Source organism: Mustela lutreola, chromosome 1, assembly GCF_030435805.1.
Source record: "Mustela lutreola isolate mMusLut2 chromosome 1, mMusLut2.pri, whole genome shotgun sequence".
In the NCBI taxonomy this organism is placed as follows: domain Eukaryota; kingdom Metazoa; phylum Chordata; class Mammalia; order Carnivora; family Mustelidae; genus Mustela; species Mustela lutreola.
The window spans coordinates 225,385,925-225,408,642 of NC_081290.1; positions in this window are offsets into that span (position 1 = coordinate 225,385,925).

A 22,718-nucleotide genomic window follows, 5' to 3' on the forward strand; every position below is an offset into this window, starting at 1 on the left:
ATAAGCATATATGTACAGGTTCATGCACACATATACACACACACACACTAAGGAAACCTTAATAACTTGTTAAAATTGGTATTACAGTTGTTTTCAAAGAGTCTTCAGTGGGACACTAAACAATGATCTGTTCAGACCAAAAGAAAAAAACAGGGGGGGTTCATGACATGTACTTTAACATATTAAAAGTTCTGTGAGGTCCTGGGTCCTACAGGAAGAAAGGCCATTTAAATTCTTCAACCCAGTGTTTCATCTTTGAAAGCACCTGTGTGAGGTCTTCTGCCTGGTAGATGCTATTTACAAGAATATTATTGGTTCCCTCAAATTCTGGAACTGACTGTCACCCCCCTAAACTGAGGCTTATCTGTATCCTGGGGTGGTACTGCATTTTTCACTATAGTTTGGAGACCAAGAGTCAGTCCTGCGTTACCAGTGTTTCTTCCATCTGGAGGAAGAATATTCACTCAGAAAACTAAGTTGTAAGTCAAGTGGTTTCCTGAAAAGCATGTAATAAGACTCAGGAGAAGACCACTGGCTCTCCTGTGGAGCATCTGTCTTGGCTTGGGGAGCCTTGAGAATTGACAATTCTCTGTGAAGAAATAACACTCGACCTGGCATCCTGGGTATTGCCCTTATGACCTCTGTGACCTGTGGGAAGTTATCTACCCTTCTTGTGCTGAATCCTCGGTTGTAACCATACAGTGTAATACAGGATTGTTCTGGCAGTTAATCATGGCAGTGAAAAATGTGCTTAGTGCATATCGAACACATAGCAGCTGGCCAGATAATTTGAGCTTCCTTCCCCTTCCTGTTGAAGGCTATTTCTGAGGAAGGTTCAAGAATAAGTAGGTAGAAGCAGAAAGACCTAAACTATACATGTATAAAAGGAAAGGTCAGATTTTCAGAGGGTCGACATTACACGTGGCTCTGTCATCATAGCCAGTATTTACTTACTGACCTAAATAATTTCGAGGAAATGGGCTTTTTAAGGCTACAAGTTAAGCCCTGACACAGCAACAGCAGCCGATTGAGAATTTATATTTATGTATGTCCTCTGTTTATGACCTGATTCCCACCACTTACATGACACACACCCCAACTTTGGTTTGCTTCCAGATTGATGGTTAGCTGCAGAATTATTTTGGCAATGCCATTGTCCACAAGTAGAAATAGAAATCTGAAGTCATGGCAATGCCACAAACCACTTCTCATGCATTTGAATACTAGTTACCTTTCTCAAGTACCTACTTAGTGCCACTACTGAACTACGATCTTTGTGTAAAGCTGATCATGAGATCCTTACAATCATCTTTACAGTGATGAAACTAAAGCTAAGATTCAGGTCAGGTGGTTTGACTAAGAATACATAGATTTACATTTAATTTTTAGGCTGTGGTATTTTTATGGCACTTTGTAAGTGAAAGGCAGTGGTGAAGCCACAGGCTCTGTTTCTGCCACTAGAATTATGTGCCCTTTAGAGCTGGAAGTGTTATCTTTTCCATCATTCTATGTCCAGTGTCTGTTACTCTACCTAACACAGAGCAGGTTTGGGTAAATATGTGCTAAGGTCTATGGGCAATAATTGGAAACCAACAACTCAGGGCAAGTATTAAGCATATGACTACCTTTCCTTACTTAGGATGAATAAGAAAAACACAGTTCACAAATGCCACATCACAAATGTGGGTTGAGAAGGATATATACAGAGCCTAAACTTCAATTTCCAAATCAAGGAATTAAATCCTCATTCTGAAAATTCAGTTTCTTTGGCTTGCCTGCCAAAGACCGTATTCAAAAATTAGAATCAGGAAAAGCTAAAAAGGTTCTCCTGTGTCCATGGTTGCCTAGTTATTTAAGGTTGTGTATCAGCCATGGAAGAACAATATACTTTCCAGAATATGACCATGGAGGAAGGTATTTCTTCCTTGATCTTTCTTACTTTCTGAAAAGTAAGATACAGCATTGTCATCTTGTAACCTTCTCTCAGTAACCAGGAGACAGCAAAGAAACCTATGTGAGCTCAGAGGAGGAACGGTTCGATGTTCAGAGAGAGACTTTAAACCATAGCAGTTTCTTTTGGATTATACTCTGAGAGATGAGAAAAAATTGGAGGGGTTTGAACAAAGGTATGACATGATATGGCTTACGTTCTACAAGAATTACACAGTTGCTTTGTGGAGAATGAACTTTAGAGAAGAATAGCGCTGAAACTATCTAGGGAGCCTCCTACAAAGCCCTGAGCAAGAGACAGTTCTGGCTTGCCAAATTCTACACGGGATAATAGTACAAATAGAGAGAAGGGGTCTTTCCATTCTTTCCTAGGCATGAGTAGTTTGGAAAGCCACAAACTGCCTTTTTTTTTTTTTTTCCTTATAGCTTGGGTATATGCCCCTTCAAGGGTAATAAACTCAAAATGTGCAAAACACAAGTTGAGGTTGGGGCAGGAAAAGGGGGAAATCATCAGATGTAAAATTAGTATTTGAAATGATTGGCCTAGTACAACTGTATGTTCAGTAAAGGCAGGTGACTTCCTTGTTGTGTTTTGCTTTGCTTCTCTAGTACCTAGTATATTTTAGACATTTGAAAGATGTCTGCTAAATGAAGGATAAATCCTATGGAAACAAACCTTTTATCAATAGAAAAGACGTATATCCTGAATAAACTTCAGGTCCCTTTGCTTTTGGTTTGTTTTGTCATTGTTCCATATTGTTGTATAGCTTGTTCAGTCAGATCAAAGGTCAGATTAAGTTGGCTGTGAATGAGAAAGTTTTCAGAAAGTCACAGGCCTACGATGGATGTCTGACAAGATAGTAAAAATTATATTTGGAGGGGGAGGGGTAACCATCGGAGTTAAGCTGCAATGTCCTCTTTATTCACCCTGTCACCATCCTGGCTAAAGTTTAAATGTGCAGATAAAAGCACTAAGTATCATAAGGAGTTGTTGATTTTGCCAGGGAGATTCAGTGACTGTGAAAAGAGAAATCTCTGCAGTGTTGTAATTCTCTCTTAGGTTGATTGTGGCATTTGGGGTTCCCAACAGAGTGAGGATATTAGTGCTTAATTTAAGATACCTTTTTTTATGAAGTCAAATGTTTTTATATTTCATGAAATACAGTTCAAGAATGGAAGTTAAAGGCAATGTGGAAATATAAAGATTTATTAAGCAATTTCATTATTTATGGATACTGCATAATTTTTTACAACTTAAATAGATACCATTGTTATCCTTTTTATTCTTCTATTTATGATGCACTGATTCCTCTCCATGTGAGAATGTTAATGTGATTGTAACTTAAAATCTCAGGAGAATATTTCTTTTTTGATGTACTATTTTATTGGTCTCTGCTGTAAAATGATTTCATGACTTATGCTCTCTGTTGGGAAATGACCCATGAGGATTAGACTTAATTGGTACATTTCATATTTATTTTCTGACTTGATCATACATTCTAATTAATTCAGGGGTATCTATCCTTTTTAAGTAACTCACTGTAGAAAAGAGTAACCCACATGGAACACAGGCTTTCAACTCAGTGATTAGTTGGTCTCAACTCTGCCATTTACTAAAACTAGGTGACCTTGCATGAGGCATTTTGTATTTGAGTTTCTCAATTTATAAGATGGAGAAAATAGGTCCTACAGGGCAAGGTTGTTTTGAGGAATAAATGAGAAAATATTGGTACATAGTGGACACTCCCTATGTAATCATCAACTTTCCCATAGTGATCTCGCAAACATGCATATGTACTTTGGTCATTTTTATAACTTCTGGACAAGGAGCCAGTACCTCAAAGACCACTAACTTGGTTTGCTTCCATGGTGAATCTGAATTTATAGATACATACACATATAAGTAAATAAATATGTGTGTAAATAAATATGTGTGTATACACACACACACACACACCACATACATACACACACATATATGCAGTTTACCCTTGAAGAAAACAGTTTGAACTGTGCAGTTCACTTAAGATGGATCTCTTTTTTTATAAGTACAGAACAATACTATAAATATATTTTCTCCTCCTTATGATTTTCTTAACATCTTCTTTCTTCTAGTTCAATTTATGATAAGATTATAGTGTGTATACACACACACACACACACACACACACACATATATAGTCACTCCCAACACAACTTTATTTTTGCAGATTCTCAGTCAAAATGAAATTGTTCCATTCTCTTTGCTTTAGTTCAACAAATAGAGATTCAGTACTACTTAGATCCTGGCCCTGGCTTAAGTCCTGGAGACTCTTTCCCTGCCCTCAAGAAACTCAGAATGTAGTAGGGAGGGAAGTGAATTGGAAGCCTTCTGTTTCTTAGATATGTATCAGAGCTCCTCAGTTCTGGAGAATCACAGTGTTGATAACCACTTCACTGCAAGGGAAAGTCAGTAAGGTCGTGTTGACCTGAAAACAATGAAAGCACCAAAGAGCGGACCTGTCAGCAAGCATTCCTGTTATAAATCAACTCTCTGTGACTCGATGAGCTGCCAGTTTTAAGATGGTGGACGTCCCTTCCCAATCTCCTCAGCCAGGCAGCCAAATTGTCCTTCTTCTTTAGTCCCATCCTCTTGACATTCTAAGCATGGGATTTGGGATCTACACTCAGGCTTTTTTTTCTTTTGCTGTAGCCCATTCATGTCCCTAGAGCTCACTACTTTCATTAGGCGATTGTTGGAAGGCATTGAGGGCCATGCCACCTATTTAATAATAATTTAGATCACACTCATGATCCAAGGAAGGGATGTAGCAAGGCCTTCATGTCCCCTCAGATTGGCGCAAGTTTCAAGACTTTTGACAAGTCATGCTTCTTAAGTTTGTGATTTGACATTTCATGTTTTCCTTGTTTCACTTAAAATAGTGCTGTGGAATTTCCTCTCTATTTTGTCCTTTCAGTATTCTCAGAGGATTTCAATAGAGGAGACTGGAACAAAAATGCCTTCCTACTACCACTATTGCCAGAAGTCCATAGACCTGATTTTAAATTCTGGCTTTACACATCTATATTACATGGTTGTACAAAACATACAGATGTGGTGTGTACAAACACACACACACACACACACACACACACACACACACTGACATCAATTATAGCACTTTCTCTGAGACAGAATACAGTGTTATCACAGAGTTAAAATCCTCTATCAAAACCCACCAATTACTGAAATTAACAGACAGATGATTTCTTTGATCTCCTCTCTATGGGCTGGCTTCTGGAAGAAACTATTTAAAAAAAAATTTTGTTTTTTTTCTCTTTTTCTTTTTTTTTTTCACCTAGAACTACAAAACAAAAAGAAATGTTTTACCTGTAGTAACTATAATACCTAGAACAGTTCTGGAAGGGAGGTTTATGTTCCACTTTGCAGATTAGAAAACTGAGAGAGATTTGGCCCATGATTACTCATGTAATGAGACGTAAGAGAGGAGTTTTATGTTTCTCTAATATGGTTATTCTCTTTGCTGTGTCACAGATGGATTTATGACTGACATTTGACTACGACCTTTAGTGGAAGTCTTAGAAAACATGAACAATTTTATGATCAAGAAATGCCTTTTGACAACAGTATTAGACTTTTTTTTAAAAGATTTTTTTTAATTAATTAATTTATTTATTTTTAATTTTTTTTTATAAACATGTATTTTTATCCCCAAGGGTACAGGTCTGTGAATCGCCAGGTTTACACACTTCAGAGCACTCACCAAAGCACATACCCTCCCCAATGTCCATAACCCCCCCCTTCTCCCAACCCCCCTCCCCCCAGCAACCCTCAGTTTGTTTTGTAAGATTAAGAGTCACTTATGGTTTGTCTCCCTCCCAATCCCATCTTGTTTCATTGATTCTTCTCCTACCCACTTAAGCCCCCATGTTGCATCACCACTTCCTCATATCAGGGAGATCATATGATAGTTGTCTTTCTCTGCTTGACTTATTTAGCTAAGCATGATACGCTCTAGTTCCATCCATGTTGTCGCAAATGGCATCACAATTCCGGACTTCAAGCTATATTACAAAGCTGTCATCATCAAGACAGCATGGTACTGGCACAAAAACAGACACAGAGATCAATGGAACAGAACAGAGAGCCCAGAAATAGACCCTCAACTCTATGGTCATCTAATTTTCGACAAAGCAGGAAAGAATGTCCAATGGAAAAAAGACAGCCTCTTCAATAAATGGTGTTGGGGAAATTGGACAGCCACATGCAGAAAAATGAAATTGGACCATTTCCTTACACCACACACAAAAATAGACTCAAAATGGATGAAGGACCTCAATGTGAGAAAGGAATCCATCAAAATCCTTGAGGAGAACACAGGCAGCAACCTCTTCGACCTCAGCCGCAGCAACATCTTCCTAGGAACATCGCCAAAGGCAAGGGAAGCAAGGGCAAAAATGAACTATTGAGATTTCATCAAGATCAAAATCTTTTGCACAGCAAAGGAAACAGTTAACAAAATCAAAAGACAACTGACAAAATGGGAGAAGATATTTGCAAACGACATATCAGATAAAGGACTAGTGTCCAGAATCTATAAAGAACTTAGCAAACTCAAGACCCAAAGAACAAATAATCCAATCAAGAAATGGGCAGAGGACATGAACAGACATTTCTGCAAAGAAGACATCCAGATGGCCAACAGACACATGAAAAAGTGCTCCATATCACTCGGCATCAGGGAAATACAAATCAAAACCACAATGAGATATCACCTCACACCAGTCAGAATGGCTAAAATCAACAAGTCAGGAAATGACAGATGCTGGCGAGGATGCGGAGAAAGGGGAACCCTCCTACATTGTTGGTGGGAATGCAAGCTGGTACAGCCACTCTGGAAAACAGCATGGAGGTTCCTCAAAATGTTGAAAATAGAACTGCCCTATGACCCAGCAATTGCACTACTGGGTATTTACCCTAAAGATACAAACGTAGTGGTCCAAAGGGGCACGTGCACCCGAATGTTTATAGCAGCAATATCCACAATAGCCAAACTATGGAAAGAACCTAGATGTCCATAAACAGATGAATGGATCAAGAAGATGTGGTATATATACACAATGGAATACTATGCAGCCATCAAAAGAAATAAGATCTTGCCATTTTTTTTAAGATTTTTATTTATTTATTTGACAGATCACAAGTAGCGAGAGAGACAGGCAGAGAGAGAGAGAGGAGGAAGTAGGCTCCCCACTGAGCAGAGAGCCCTATGCAGGGCTCGATCCCAGGACCCTGGGATGATGACCTGAGCCAAAGGCAGAGGCTTTAACCCACTGAGACACCCAGGCACCCCAGTATTAGACATTTTGATTATATTGTTCAAATGAAGCTGCCAACCCCTATAAAAAAAAATATATTGCTATCCCCTATCTCCTCTATGACCTCTAGAACTACAAGACTTGCTAAGTAAGATCCAGGAGAAGTATTCTGAAATGCTGATTTTTCAGTTTAATTATCTTTCTAGTAGTGTGAAATTTGGACTGTTTCCCTGCTCACCCAGTTGTAAGCATTTGCTGTCAAGTTTAGAAATTTGAATAAGCTTAGATGATGTTTATATAATTTAAGTTCCTGTTCACAATCTCGATTCATTAGTGTTCAGTCAGCATGGAATATTTATTGAGGTGCCAGGTACAATGTACATTATCAATCAAACACAGATGGAAAACAGGGATTACAATGTAAATGAAAAATGAAAATCAGAGACCTTATGAGAGTGATAGAATTCTTTTTCTTACATTGGACTCCATCAAGCACATCTATAATATAAGAATCATAATTTTTATTTCTCCCTTTTAAGTTCAGGTCATTGTATAAGAAGAACAAAACAAACTCACAAAATTATCCAGTCTCTATGAAAACTTTCTTTTCAGTTCACATTTGCTACTTTGCAACATTTTATTTCTATTTCATGTAATGTCAGTGCTATATATATAAGCAGTAGTTTTGAACTCACAAAAGAAGCAGATGAGGATATCTACCATTTACCTAGCATTTTAATATTTATTAGGACTTTTTAAAATATTCCACTTTGATTCAAAGGAGTCATGTAGTCAAGTACATGTTACCAAAATTCCACTGTAAAGTGATTGCAACCAGGCCTTGGCTGGCTTAAGGTCAAATAAGATATGAGAAATGTTGAGCCTTTCCATAGCTTTATTTTTGACTATCCTCAATATATCTCCCAGATCTAGATATCTTTCCACAAAAACTTGTGTTTGGTATTCCATCTGGAGACTGGAATCTGTATAATAAAGAGTAAGAATTCAAATGATCTTTTTATTTATTTGGTTTATTTTTAGGGAATATTTCTTAAGTTCTAGTCACTGTAAATATAATCTGTAGTTAGCTACATTTTATAGTAGAGAAAAACAGGCTGACAAAATTGAACTTGGCCAAAACCTGCTGCTGATCAATGGCAAACCTAGATACACATGCAGGTACTTGGCCACCTGTGTTCTCACCGTTAAGCACCCCATTGTCCCCCATTATCCTTGCTGCCATCTGCACCTGTTTTCATCACACCAAATTTCTTTGTTACCAGGAAGATGAAGATAAGGGCAGAACCCTCTGACACAGAAGGGGTCAGAGTCAAATGTGAACCATTAACATTAAGATGTTCATATTTCATATGTTGTGATGTCATTTAGTGGGTTCAAGTATAAAATTTCCTGAATCTGAGGCAAAATTCTGGGACTTCTCTCACCTCCAGCAGAACACCATAGTGTTCCCAAACTGAATAGCACATTAGAATTTCTTGGTTACTTTTTACAATATATTTCTAGGCTTTATTCCTGATTTCTAAGTCTAGGTGTGAGGCCTAGGAATCTTATGTTTAAAAGGCTGCATAGGTGACTTTTGTAGGGTGATCAACTTTTCTGAGAGCCAACATAGGACAGTCATACCAGACCTAAAAATAAATACTGGTAATAAATAACTATATACATGAATGGTATTACTTTAGTGTATATATAAAAAGTTAAGTATCTATCTGAAATGATATATTCTGTGTATTTACTTTTTTATTCCAATAATGCTGTTGTTTAAAGAGCTATAGGATTATAGCTGTGGAAATTAGTAGTAATTAATCATATGACTAATTAACCAAGAAATATGCATAAGAAAAACATAATATTTTTGTATTCATTTTTGTTCTCTGATACTATAATTTAACTCTTTTTAACTCTATTGGAATTTAAATTTTATAGTCTACATTGTTGTGTGTTCTTAAATTACATATAAGTACATAGAGATAAGGATTCTTAAAGAGAAAGCATTAATAAGCCCTATGAAGTAGATATCATTCATAGAACTCCAGCCTATAAGGTATCTTTCTTTTATGTAATGTAATGACACTATGGAATACAGTCAAACATAAAATTCACTTTTACATGCAATTTTGCTTTTATGAAGCCTACATTACAATGATATCTGGTATCATTCCATTGTGATGATATTAAACTAAGTATTTTCTAGAAAATGGCATTTGAGCATGGAAGAATTAGGGTTTTAGTTACTAGTACAGTAGACTTTTAGACTTTAAAAAATTCGTTTCCTGCCCCCCCCCACCAATTTCCTGCTCTCAAAAGTAATCATCCACGTTGTATCTGCAGGCTTGTTTTTAGAGACCATTAGTCAATCCTTTGGGTCCTTTGCATCTCTGTGTTGATCATGCTCACCATATCTAAAAATTTATGTCATTTTCAAACACTGAAGCGCATTGAATGTCATCCTAAATTATACCTCTTTCTCAGGGAAAATGGCTTTAGGTACAAATAATTTGAACTTCTGAAAGTGAAGTTGAATTCCAAATAAGTTACAGTTTTAGTCAAGAAATTGAGAAACAAGTATTTAACTTGGCTGCCCTTTTCTGGTGATATTTTATATGATTGTTTGTTTTAGGTTCTGAAGCAGTCTTATTTCTAAAATGGGTCTTTTTTTTCCCCCACTGTGTGAATTTTTTTTTTGCAGCCTAAATGTAACATCAAACATCTCATCCTTTTCTAAGCCCTTTAAGACCTCTTCAAAGGTCATCACGCAGCTTTGGAGAAAAAAATATATACATTACTGTTTTATTATAATCCTTTCTCCATTTTTATCCTCAATGTATTAGAGTATATTAGAGAAGGATTTCTTCTTGTCCCAAACTTTGAAAACAATATCAGACCAACAGTTTAGTATCTTTTGTATGGCAGGCAACAACAATAGCCATTTTATAGGCACATCCCTGAAGGGATTATTTCCTTTAATTTCTGTAAAGTTGAAAATTTCAGGGGACGCCTGGGTGGCTCAGTTGGTTGGATGACTGCCTTCAGCTCAGGTCATGATCCCGGAGTCCCAGGATCGAGTCCCGCATCGGGCTCCCAGCTCCACGGGGAGTCTGCTTCGCTCTCTGACCTTCTCCTCGCTCTTGTTCTCTCTCACTGTCTCTCTCTCAAATAAATAAATAAAATCTTAAAAAAAAAAGTTTAATAAAAAAATAAATAAAAAGAAAAAGAAAATTTCATTAAGTTCTCCAGCACATCTTCAGGACACTGAGAAGTGATCATAAACATCCATTATGAAAGCATCAATTTTGTAGGTCACAAAGCATACCCCTTCTTATCAGTGGGCATGAGGTGTATAGGAAAATGAGCAGATATTTTCATTTTCTTTGATAAGAAGTATATAGACTAAAAGGAGTCTGCCAAAATTTACATTTGTACTCTTTGTTAAACATGCAGATTAGGGATCAAAGTCTAGTTTATGTTTGAACAAAACATCAAGAATCTTTTGTTTTATGTCTTCTGCAACATCATTAAAATTTACATACAAATCAAGAAAATAATTTGAAAATACACTTTTCATATCACAGTACTTCAGTGTTAGGGGGAACTTATATTGTTATGATTCAATGTATCACTCACCATACCCAGTAGAAAACATATTCATTGGTTAAGATCTCACAGAAAGAGCTCTGCTCTGTAAGAGGCCAACTCATCTGTGATCAAAATTTCCCCTTTTGTTTGTCATGGGACAATTTAGTTGTAAGCTCTGAATCAGGGAATGTAACCTTACTAAGTTTCATACAACAGTCAAGGGAATAACAATAAAATGTGTGTTCATTCATATGGTATCCCCAAGCTAATTCAACTGGTATTTTTTCCTGAGCATTAATGTCTTGGAGAGATTTTTTAAAAAAGCCAAACTAAACAAACAAATAAAAACTAACAAAAACAAAAATTTATGATTATTTTAGAAGTACTTGATTGGCTTATCCCAAAATTATAAAATTTCACCCATTCACATCTTTACTGTGCCAAAATTCCTAATTCTTGTATATTGTGCATATCTTGTATATATTCCTTTCTGTATATTATGTGGTATGCTTTGTTTAGATTATTGTCCTCCCTAATGTCCTTCTAACAAGAAAGAACACAGTTGTTTAATTTAATTTTATTTTTCTCGTGTCTGGGTCATGCTGGTGTTTGTGTTGTCATCATTTTCACTTTCCTTTTCCTTATCTGACCTCTTAGAAAACATGGTCACAAGTTTACCATATTAAAATTTAAACTCACATTATCTCAATACAAAACACAACAGTCATTCTACAGGCAAAGTCACAGAGGGACTGTTAACACTCCTGCCTGCAATGTACTTAAGTTGCACACTTAAGTCATTTACTCAGACCATTGCCACAAAGTGAACTGCAAATCCCAACTGCCAATATCAGTGGTCAGAAGAAAAAAAATAAATAAATAGCAGCAGCAACCAAGAAGGACAATCTATTCCTTATATGTTTGATACTAACAAATGTATTATTTTCAGCCCCCTTTTTTTGATGCTGCCATATGGAATTTGTACTTTTTTCCTGATTTTTTACCCATTTCTGAATGCAGTGGCCTTTTGCAACCCAGGAAATGGTTCTTTCAAATGTGAGACATTTGTTGCTAAAACTGATGGTTGTCAGAGGCATGAGGGATGAGGGGATGGGCAAAATGGTTGAAGGGGAGTGGGAGGTACAGCTTCTAGTTCTGGAATCAATAAGTTACAGGGATGACAGATACAGCATAGGAAATATAGTCAATGGTATTATTATAGTGTTGTATGATGGCAGATGGTAGCTGCACTTGTGGTGAGCATGACATAATGTATAGACTTGTTGAATTATTCTGTTGTATACCTGTGACTAATGTAACATTGTATCAACTATACTTCAGTTAAAAAAAAAAGCAGGTCTAGAAGATGATAAAGGCACTCAGGATATATCATTACTTTTGGAATTACTAAGTCTCAAAAGATCTAAAATTATTAAGTAGCAGACAATAAAGACCCAGCTCCTTAACGAAGCACAAATGGTTCTGTGTTGAGTTAGCTTCTGTCTTACTCCAGGCTTTTCTTCAGTCTTGACATTTTTGCAGCCCAAGATTTTACTCCTTGCTCTGTCATTTCCCCCAAAACATCATCCTCTCTCACTCTCCTGTCATGGGACTTGTGATCCTCCTTCCAAAATGCCTTTTTTTCCAAATGTCTGCTTGGTTAATGCCCACTCCCCCTTTAATTTGTAGATAATATATTACTTCCTCCAGTAAATTCTTCCTTACCACTAGCCTGGGATGAATTCTTCTCTTACCTACAATGTATGTTATTGTCACATAGAGCTTATAACATCCTGGGTTAATTGGGTGTCTCTGTTGTTGGATTCTGAGGGCATACACTCTGGTTTTTGCCTTTATATCAACAGTTCCTAAGTTTACTTCTGGCATGTTGTAAGTTCTTAGTAAATGTTTGACGATGGTCTTGAAAAAATAAATGACCAATTGACTAAATAAATGCATGAATGAATGTCAAATATTGTTATCAACTGCCATAATGATGTGAAATATTATTTCCTGAACACATATGAGCTTATTAGTAACCTACCCATAACTCATTCCAAAGAACCTTTTAATCATTATGACCAAGTGTTTTTTTGTTTTGTTTTAAATAATTAAGGCACTGTATAAATAACTTCTCCTTTTTTTTCACTATTTTTCTACCTTTTTTTTCATTTTATTTTATTTTATTTCTTTTCAGTGTTCCAGCATTCATTGTTTATGCACCACACCCAGGGCTCCATGCAATGCATGCCCTCCATAATACCCACCACCAGGCTCACCCAACTCTCTATCCCCTTCCCTCCAAAACCCTCAGTTTGTTTCTCAGAGTCCACAGCCTTTCATGGTTTGTCTCCCCCACCGGTTTCCCCTAACTCACTTCTCCTCTCCATCTCCCAATGTCCTCCGTTTTATTCCTTATGCTCCACAAGTAAGTGAAACCATGTGATAATTGACTCTCTCTCTCTGCTTGACTTATTTCGCTCAGCGTAATCTCTTCCAGTCCCATCCATGTTGATACAAAAGTTGGGTATTCATTCTTTCTGATGGAGGCATAATTAGTAACCTCTCTTAAGATTTATTTTAACCGGGGCAGCTCAGTGGGTTAAAGCCTCTGCCTTCAGCTCGGGTCATGATCTCAGGATCCTAGGATCAAGCCCCATATCAGGCTCCCTGCTCAGTGGGAAGTCTGCTTCTCCTTCTCTCCCTGCCCTTCTCCCTGCTTGTGCTTACTTGCTCTCTCTCTCTCTCAAATGAATAAATAAAAAAATATTTTTAAAAAAGATTAATTTTAACCATATGAAGCTACTGTTTTGGTCAATTCACAGTGGTTGAATATGAACACTTCAGTATCATTTCATCTGATAGATACTATTCAAAAAAATTAACGAACATTAGATATAACCATACTTAAAGAAATAACTACCTCTATTAAAATGTCCCAAACTTTCAGGGTAGATTACTACAAACCCAATTATTACCCTAAAATCAAAAACAAAAGCAAATCACTAATACTAAAATACTGGACTTTGGTACCATGTTCTGCATAAGGCTGGAGATAAGACCTCTTCTTTTTATACTACAGTTGCTCAGGAAGCCTGTTAACATTCATCTTAAGATTGTCTAAAAGCATAAGAACAAAGAGATTGAGGATAACCTAGTACGTGGCATGAATTTATGTGACTGGATCTACATGGCAGAGCTGGAGGCCACCAGACGTGGTTTGTTTCCATGCAATGGGTGCCATATGTCACCCACAAGAAAAGCACAGTCTAGACATTCTTGATTTTTAAAATCTAGGCCACAGTGGGAGAACACAAGTTTATTCTTCCATTTAACTATTTAATAGTACCTCATTGGATGACTAACAAAGGAAATAATTATTCCTTTTAGGAGAATGTAATTATTTTTTATTATAGAAATCTATTTTTTTCTACAATTGTGTAAAAAATTTACCATAAACTGTGTGGCTTAAACAAGTCCTATTTATTATTTCATAGTTCTGTAGAACTAACTTTGAGCAGGGTCAACTGAGCCCTTTCTCATAATACATGAACTCAAGGCTCTGCTGTGTTCCCATCTGAAACTCAGGGTCCTTTTCCAAACTCATTTGGATTGTTGCACATCTGTAATTTCTTGTGGTTGTAGGACTGATATCCCCTTTTCCTGTTGGCTGTCAGCCAAGATCACTTTCTGCTACTTCTTAGAGTAAAGACAACCCAGTTTCTTTATCCTGTGTCCCACTCCATTTTCAAATCAGCAAAGGCACTTTTTGCCTTCAAAAGCAAATTGTTCACACTTTGAATCTCTCTGACTTTCCTTCCTGCCACTAGCTATAGAAAGAAAACTTTCCGCTTTTAAAAGATTTATGTAATTAGGGGCGCCTGGATGGCTCAGTGGGTTAAAGCCACTGCCTTCAGCTTGGGTCATGATCCCAGAGTCCTGGGATCAAGCCCTGCATCGGGCTCTCTGCTCGGCAGGGAGGCTGCTTCCTCTTCTCTCTCTGCCTGCCTCTCTGTCCACTTGTGATCTCTGTCTGTCAAATAAATAATAAAATCTTTAAAAAAAATTATGTAATTACATTTTACCCTCCAAAGTGATCTTGTGATCACATTAAAGCCTAATGATTATTAACCTTAATTTCACCTGCAAAATCCCTTTTTCCATATTATAGTAACATAATGAAGGTGTAACATCTCATGATATTCAGTCCCACAAATTAAGGTAGGATATTATAGAAGGCCATTTTATGATTATGGGGGTGTTTTAGGATCCTGAACCCTAATGTACTCAGACTAGAATAGCAATGCCTTACAGAGAACTGGGTCAGAACAGAGATGGCCTCTTTGAGTGGATGCTATGTTTTAATGGTAAACATGAAGTGGGAGAGAAGTGATAATTTCAGTGGCCACATGGGTACAGAATAGAATGTCAGGGGATGGGATGCATTAAAAATAAAAAAATGGGTACCAGGTACGGGTCAAGCCTTTATGGGTGAAGTGCCCAATTTACTGTGTGTGAGGATTTTCTCTTTGTCTTTCTTGACTTTAAACTTCTTGAGGGCTACTTTTTCATTTATCCTATAGCTCACCTACTGAGCATAACGCCTGGCACTAATGGATAGATGGATACACAAAAGTACTAATGCATGATTTGATGAGTCACTAGGTCAAATAAATTCATTAAAATGTTATATATAGGTAGAGGAAAGCACCCGGATGAGCCCAAGAAGCTTTTTCTTAACCCAAACTTTCTGAAATGCAGCTCTCCTTAAAAGCACCACTGTTCAAGGCGACTTGACAACTTTGAGCCTAAGAACATTAAAGTCTTTTTCATCTCTAGTTGTGGGTACAGGAATATTGCTCCTACCCGGAAATGTGGGTACAGGAATATTGCTCCTACCCGGAACCATTGACATCTAGATAGGAGTGAATGCAACATCTCCAGAGTAAATGTTTTTCTCCGCTCAGGGACTCCAAATACCTCTCCTACTTGGTTGTGACCATGCTATAGGTTCTTAAAACTTTCTTAATGAGAATCATTTTGGGGATACCTCTGTGTTAGTTTTCTGTTATTGCAATAATAAATCACCACATACTTCACGGAACACAAACTTTTTATCATACAGTATCCATGGGTCAGGACTCTGGGCAGGCTCAGCTCACTCCTTTTCTCTGGGTCCCAAAAGGCCAAAATAAGGCTTTGGCTAGGCTGGACTCTTATCTGGAGCCTCTGAGGGAGTATCTGCTTCCAGGATCATACAGGTTATTGGAAGAATCTTGTTCCTTATGGATGAAGGACTGATGTCTGCATTTCCTTGCTATCAGCCAGAGGCCAGTCAGTTTCTAGAGACCTTTCTCTGGTTTTTGTATTTGGGCCTGTACATCTTCAGAGCCAGAAGTTGTGTGTCTAATTGTCTCACATTTGAAGTATCTCTGCTATCCCCTTCTGTACCATCTGTCTTGCTCCCTGCCTGAAAAGAGTTCTCTGTTTTTAGGCTCATGGGATTCCATTAGGTCCACTAGAACAATCCTGGGTATTCTTCCTGTGCTAAGGTCCACCATAACTTTAATTACATTTATAAAGTTCCTTTTGTCATGTAACATAAAATACTCACAGGTGAATATCTTTGGGGAGCCATTCTGTATACCATACCCTCAGTTTTCTGGAGCAGGGTTACTAGAGAGCATGTGGACATGATGTGGGGTTGGGAGGGCAATTCTGATCTGGATCTAAATACTATCATTCATACCTTGTCTTTCAGTATTACCTTTTGAAATCTTTGTGAACTAGCTTCCCAGAACCCTATAATAAGGTTTTCTCATTCAGGGTCAAGTACTTAACAATGAGTCTTTGTTCATTGATTTGATCAAATATATACCTGAAAACCTATCACGTGCCAGGTGCCTACAAGGAGCTCTTTGAATAGAGTCTCTGTCATTAATGAATGTATAATTCAGTAGAGAAACATATAAATAATTAGATGTTTATGATATGGTATATTAAGTGAGGTGCTGGAGTTAAAATAGTGTGGACCTTGGGGACACACAGCAATGGCAGATAACCCAGGAAAGTGTTGTGTTGGTTGTCAATTATCATATGTAAGTGTCAAAAATATTTTTTGTTTTGGCAGAAAGTTGGCTATGTTGTAGTGCAGCTGGTTAAGAGAGGAGCCTAACAGATTGTACAGGAGCTATTAACCAAATATTTTATGCAGTGTCAAAGGCACAGAACAGTGATAAGCACATAGAAGGCAAAGTTTCTGCTTAGAGAAAAAGGCAAACACACTTGAACATATGACATCGCTTTCTTTGGCATGGTGTACTCTTATATATTCCTCTTGCAGAAAGCAGTGATTAAAGGGGTAACTTAAATGATTAGGGATTCATTTATATGATAGGGAGACTCATATTTTCTGGCCTAAATGATGTCTAAATCATCTTTAAAAAAATATTTTATTATTTAGAGAGAGCATGAGCAGGGGAAGGGAGGGAGGAGGGAAAATCTCAAGCAGGTTCCACGCTCAGTATGGAGTGTGGGACTCCATCAAAGACCTTGAGATCATGACCTGAGCCGAGATCAAGAGTCAGACACTTAACCCACTAAGCCACCCTGGCACTCCTACATCTTCTTTTTAAAATCAGTTTGTTCCAGATTTTAAAATTTTTCGCCCAACTGTTTTGGCTGTCTTCCATGCAGCACTTCTTTGTATTATAGGAGTGTGACAAATATACATATAGTTTAGTATATTAATAACTCTTAATAATCAGCAATATTTCTTACTACCTGTAGTCTAAAGTTTCTTTATCTGGGTGCCTTAGGTGGCTCAGTCAGTTAAGTGTCTGCCTTCCACTTGGGGCTCCATCCCAGGAATTATCCCAGAGTTCTGGGATTGAGCTGGGAGTCAGGCTTCCCACTCAGATGGGAGTCTGCTTCTCCCTCTCCCTCTGCCCTTCCCCCTGCTCATGTGTGCATGTGCTCTCTCTCCTTCTCTCTCTCAAATAAATAAATAGCATCTTTTAAAAAAATTAAGTTTTTTTAGCTAGTCCCTAAACAATTTTTACAATTGATTATCTGACTGTTCTCAGAAAACTGTCTACTACAAATGGTGACTTGGTAATGTCACTTAATTTCTATGAATCTGAGCATCCTCATCTGTGTTAGGACAATTTTAATCACCTTTTATGTCTTTTATTATATTGAATATTGTAAGTATTATAATTATTTAAAGAAATAATTCTTGGCAAAATAAAGCACTTAATGACATTTATTGGCACAGAAAAGTTTTGTAGTATGGGCAAAAAATGCAAAATAAAATGTGTTATGTGAAATAGATGCTTATAAATTCATCTGCATATAAATATGTAAGACTTTATTGTGACAGACAAGACTGTTATAATGTACTCTCTCCCAATCCTTCTGGCAAACTTTTCAATTATGTTAGCACTCATACATTCTGGGCATAGACTTCAAAAAGAACAGATTTTTTTTTTTTAATATAAAAAAATTCCCAAAGGCTCTGATGTTGCAGATATGCTTGAATTAAATGTTTACTGAATCTCTACTATATACACCAGTCTCCTGGGTACTGCAGATACAAAACTGAATGAGGCAGGAGCCCCGACCTCAAGGGAAGTCACAGGTTTTGAGCAGAATTTCTTTCCAAACACATGCTAAGAGTTTTTCACAAGTAATTGGTAACTTCAGGTGGTTGCATGTAATTCCAGAGTTTCTGGATACCCAAGGTTTTCTGTAGACCTCTCCATATTCCTACTCTGTGTTCTAATATGGAAGTCAGTGTTAAATATTCAGCTGATGGGGCCAAGAGTTGTATGTGGGTTCCCAGGGCTAGGATGAGGAAGTATCTTGAGCCTATCAATGTAATCTGTTCTTCACACCAAAATTAGGAACCAGAGCCTAGTAGAATTGTTTTGAAAAAGCTGAGGATGGCAAAAACAGAGTTCCTTTCCCTATTGTGTTTTATTAGAAGTGTATTCATAATCATTGTCACTTCAATAATTTTATGTCCCAAATATATCAAAAAGTCAGCAGCCACAATGCATTGCCTTGAGCCCCATACATGGCACAGGGATACCATGATGAAAAGGCAAGCCTGTTTGTGGCCTTCATGGACCTTATTGTAGGTTTTATCTTTCCCCTTGGCTTCCCAGAAAATCATATAGAAGAAAAATGTTAAGTAGCAGGCACAGTTTCATGTAAGGTAAAAATGTAAGTCTATTTTCCTATTGTACATTGCAGTGTTTTGCTTCCAGGCTATCTAAGCCTGATGCAGAAACTAAATCTGGTCTCTTTCAGGTAAAGTCAGAGTAATGCAGTGATTTCCTAGTCCATTGGGTGTATCATTCAATCACATTCTGTTCAGATTCAGGAAGCTCTGAAGGGCTTGTTCTGCTATGGGCACAGTGCATGGAGGAGGATCTCTCTGTTCTCAAACTTCATCTGCCTCAGTTTCACTTCTGACAAAATACACTGCGTACTCTGTGTAAGGAGCTGAATAACTCCTGGGAAGTCTTCAGGTGCCCTGGCATTAACCCGTAGTGGTGATATCATGGTGCCCTCACCTGAACCCCAGGGACGTCTTATTGAGATACATTCCATTGCCCTTGTTTTGCCATGCATTTTGATTTCAGTGTCTCCTGTATCAGTTTTTTGCTGCAGAAAATTCCAGGCTCTAGGGAGTGACCCATATCACCCTAATATCCCTCATTGGTATTTACCTATCATCCGAACACAGGATAAAGGAGGCCTAGGTTGGCTCTACTCTCTAATCTCCCAATCAAAGAGAGGGTGTCTCCTACTTCTGCACCCCTTCTTCCTCATCCAGTCTAAGCCTATGGTGGGCGAGTCTGGAAGACAAACCCACAGTGTAGCTCTCTTGTGCTTCCTTCAGCTCTTTCCTTACCCCAAACATGTCTAGAGCTGGGGGGTCGGAGTTGGAAAGATGGTTTTGTTGGCTTATCTTCCCCTTCATACATTTTCTTTCTTGTATATGATTAAAAGCTTTTAGTTTTTGAAGGTCTCTGATAACTTTTTTTTTTCATCATTGCTAGTGTTTTAGATGGTGTCAACTTCTTTAACACTGAAGTATTATAGATTGTTCCAGAGAGGAAGACATCCTTAATTGTTTCACATTATTATCCTATTATTAGAGCATATAGGACTGTGTAGAGATAAGGGACTAAATTTCACATTTCTGCATTTCCACGACTCCATGTCCACATTTCTGTTAGTCACTTCCTGTGGCTTACTGAAAACCTACTTAGGTAGCTTCCACCACTAAACCCTAATTTCTTCAAAGACAGAGAGCATGTTTTACTTATTTTTCTGTCTCAGGACCTAGAACAGTGCTTTGTATGCAGTAGGTTCTGTAAGTGCTAGCATTTATTAAGCTCTTGTTGTGTGCTCTGCATTGGGTTGAGGGATTTTCAAGCATGGTGTCTTTTGATCCTCATAGTGCCGTGAGGCAGATTATGACCTATGTTTTATATCTGAGAAACTGAAGATCAGAGAGCTTTCCTCAAGGCAAAGAAATTATAAGGAGAAAAGGCAGTGATCAAACCCAAACCTAACTTCTGTATCACATAGCTTAAGTTTTATATATGTGTATAAAACCCACATTCTAAATCTGAAAGTTCTAAGCATCTTTTCCATCAGACTATATGTTGGACATATTTGGAACTATAACAGGAACAGTTTTATTAGAAATGCTTATATCTTCCATATTTAGCAAAATGGTTAGACAATTTTTATTAATTCAATTGAATTGATTTACTTTATGAGGATATTAGAAATGGTGTTTCTGCTTCTGAATCATTTCATGACTTTTATTTTTCTACCCAATTGAAATAAATTTTTAAATTTCAGATATGACTTAAGGAATGTATGTTATATTCTAGGCTTTATGGATATGAAAAGAATAAGACCAGCACAATGGAGTTCATAGTCTAGTAGAGTAAGTAAACCAAGTACAATAACCATTTAATGTAGTTTGGAGCCTGTATGCAGGGTCTGAAGTTATCACAAAGAAAATATAACTTTATCTGTGGTGGGGAAGAAGGATTTGGTGGTCAAAAAATGCTTCCTGAAAGAGTGTTTTAGAAGAGCAATTTAGGCAGAAATATCAATGAGAGTCTTGGGAGCCAGGCCTCTTGATGGCAGTGAATCTTCCTAGCAAAGTCTTAGGGAGTTGGGGAGCTGCCTCTTGCTTGGGATTCAGTAATGTGTGTGTGCAGGAGCTGATTACTCTATCAGGCCTGAATCAAGACTGCTGATGTTGAATTTACTGAAGCACAATTATCAATAATAAACAATGTTTATATAACATTTATTTATTCTACATCTTGTTCCAGCCATCATTTAAGGCACCTTCCCTAAAAAAATATACAGCAAATTAAAATATACATAGAGAAAAAACAAGAGAGAGGAAGAGGGAGAATGAGGACTAAGATGGAAATATGAGCCCATGCATGATATTGATATGTAAAATATTCAGCTACTTAAGTCCTGCATAGTTTTTAGAAATGTACCACAACTTTGTAAGTTTTTAAAAGCAGGTACAGAGAGGGGACCACAAAACTCCAGTGCCCACAAATTAAAAGCAGAGTAGATACTCAGGAGCAACATAACTTTTTATTCCTATTATGATGACCTAAGAAAATTCAGGGCAGCGTATAATGCGATGAGTGTTGTGTTCAACAATATTCTTACGGTGGATATTCTGATTAGTTGAATAGGGCTGTTCTTGTTGTTGTCATACTCCTTGTCACTAAATATTGATGACATCAAGCTGAGTCAAAGTTTAGTAGGTACACATCTGCTAGGAAATAAGGTGGGGCAATGCCTGTTGTAAATATCCTATGCTCTGTGGAATAATCCGAGAATGGAGTTCAGTGCCTAGTAATGGTCTTGAGGCCACCCCACTGCATGTGCCATTTCCTTTAACCAAGCTTTTGGTAAAAATAGATAGGCAGGGGGCACCTGGGTGGCTCAGTGGGTTAAAGCCTCTGCCTTCGGCTCAGGTCATGATCTCAGGGTCCTGGGATCGAGCCCCACATCAGGCTCTCTGCTCAGCAGGGAGTCTGCTTCCTCCTCTCTCTCTGCCTGCCTCTCTGCCTATTTGTGGATCTCTGTCTGTCAAATAAATAAATAAAATCTTTAAAAAAAAATAGATAGGCAGTACATATGAATTTATTTTCCTGAATAACAACCTTTATACATCTCTTTTATGTTTGTGGATGAATTCCGATGCTTTCATAATCATCTGAACTGCAGGCAGGATTCATATCCTCTCATGAAGAAGGAAAACCTGGGAAAGTCATAGCCTAATTATATAGACTTCCTCCTTTTAATTTCAGATTATAGAGCAGAATGCATTGGTGAGATAAAGCTGATGAACATTTTTCTCAACGTTTAGTGTTGAATAAACTCTAGTGTTTAGGCAGATAGTTGAGAATCCAGAGAATTCACATCTTCAGCATAGTCAAAAAAGTTCCAGTATTTGTTTATTCACTCATTCAGTCAGTCGTTGAACAATGTGCTTTTAGCATCTAATCTTTAAATCAGGTGTAACTAAGCACCCCCTGCTCAGGCCATTTTATATACCCATAGAATGCTTAACCTAAAAATAGAATGTCCTATTGTGCCCTACAAAATAAATGGGTTGTGAAATGCACTGCAAGGCAACTGAATCCGTGAATTTCTGGATAGGATTATGAAATATAAAAGTCCTCTAAATGTTGGGAGATGTCTACCTAAATTGGTCCTTTTACTGTAGATTTCTAATCTATAGCCATCTTTCTAGGAGCCACTGGACAGCAAGCCAGCTATCTATTTAG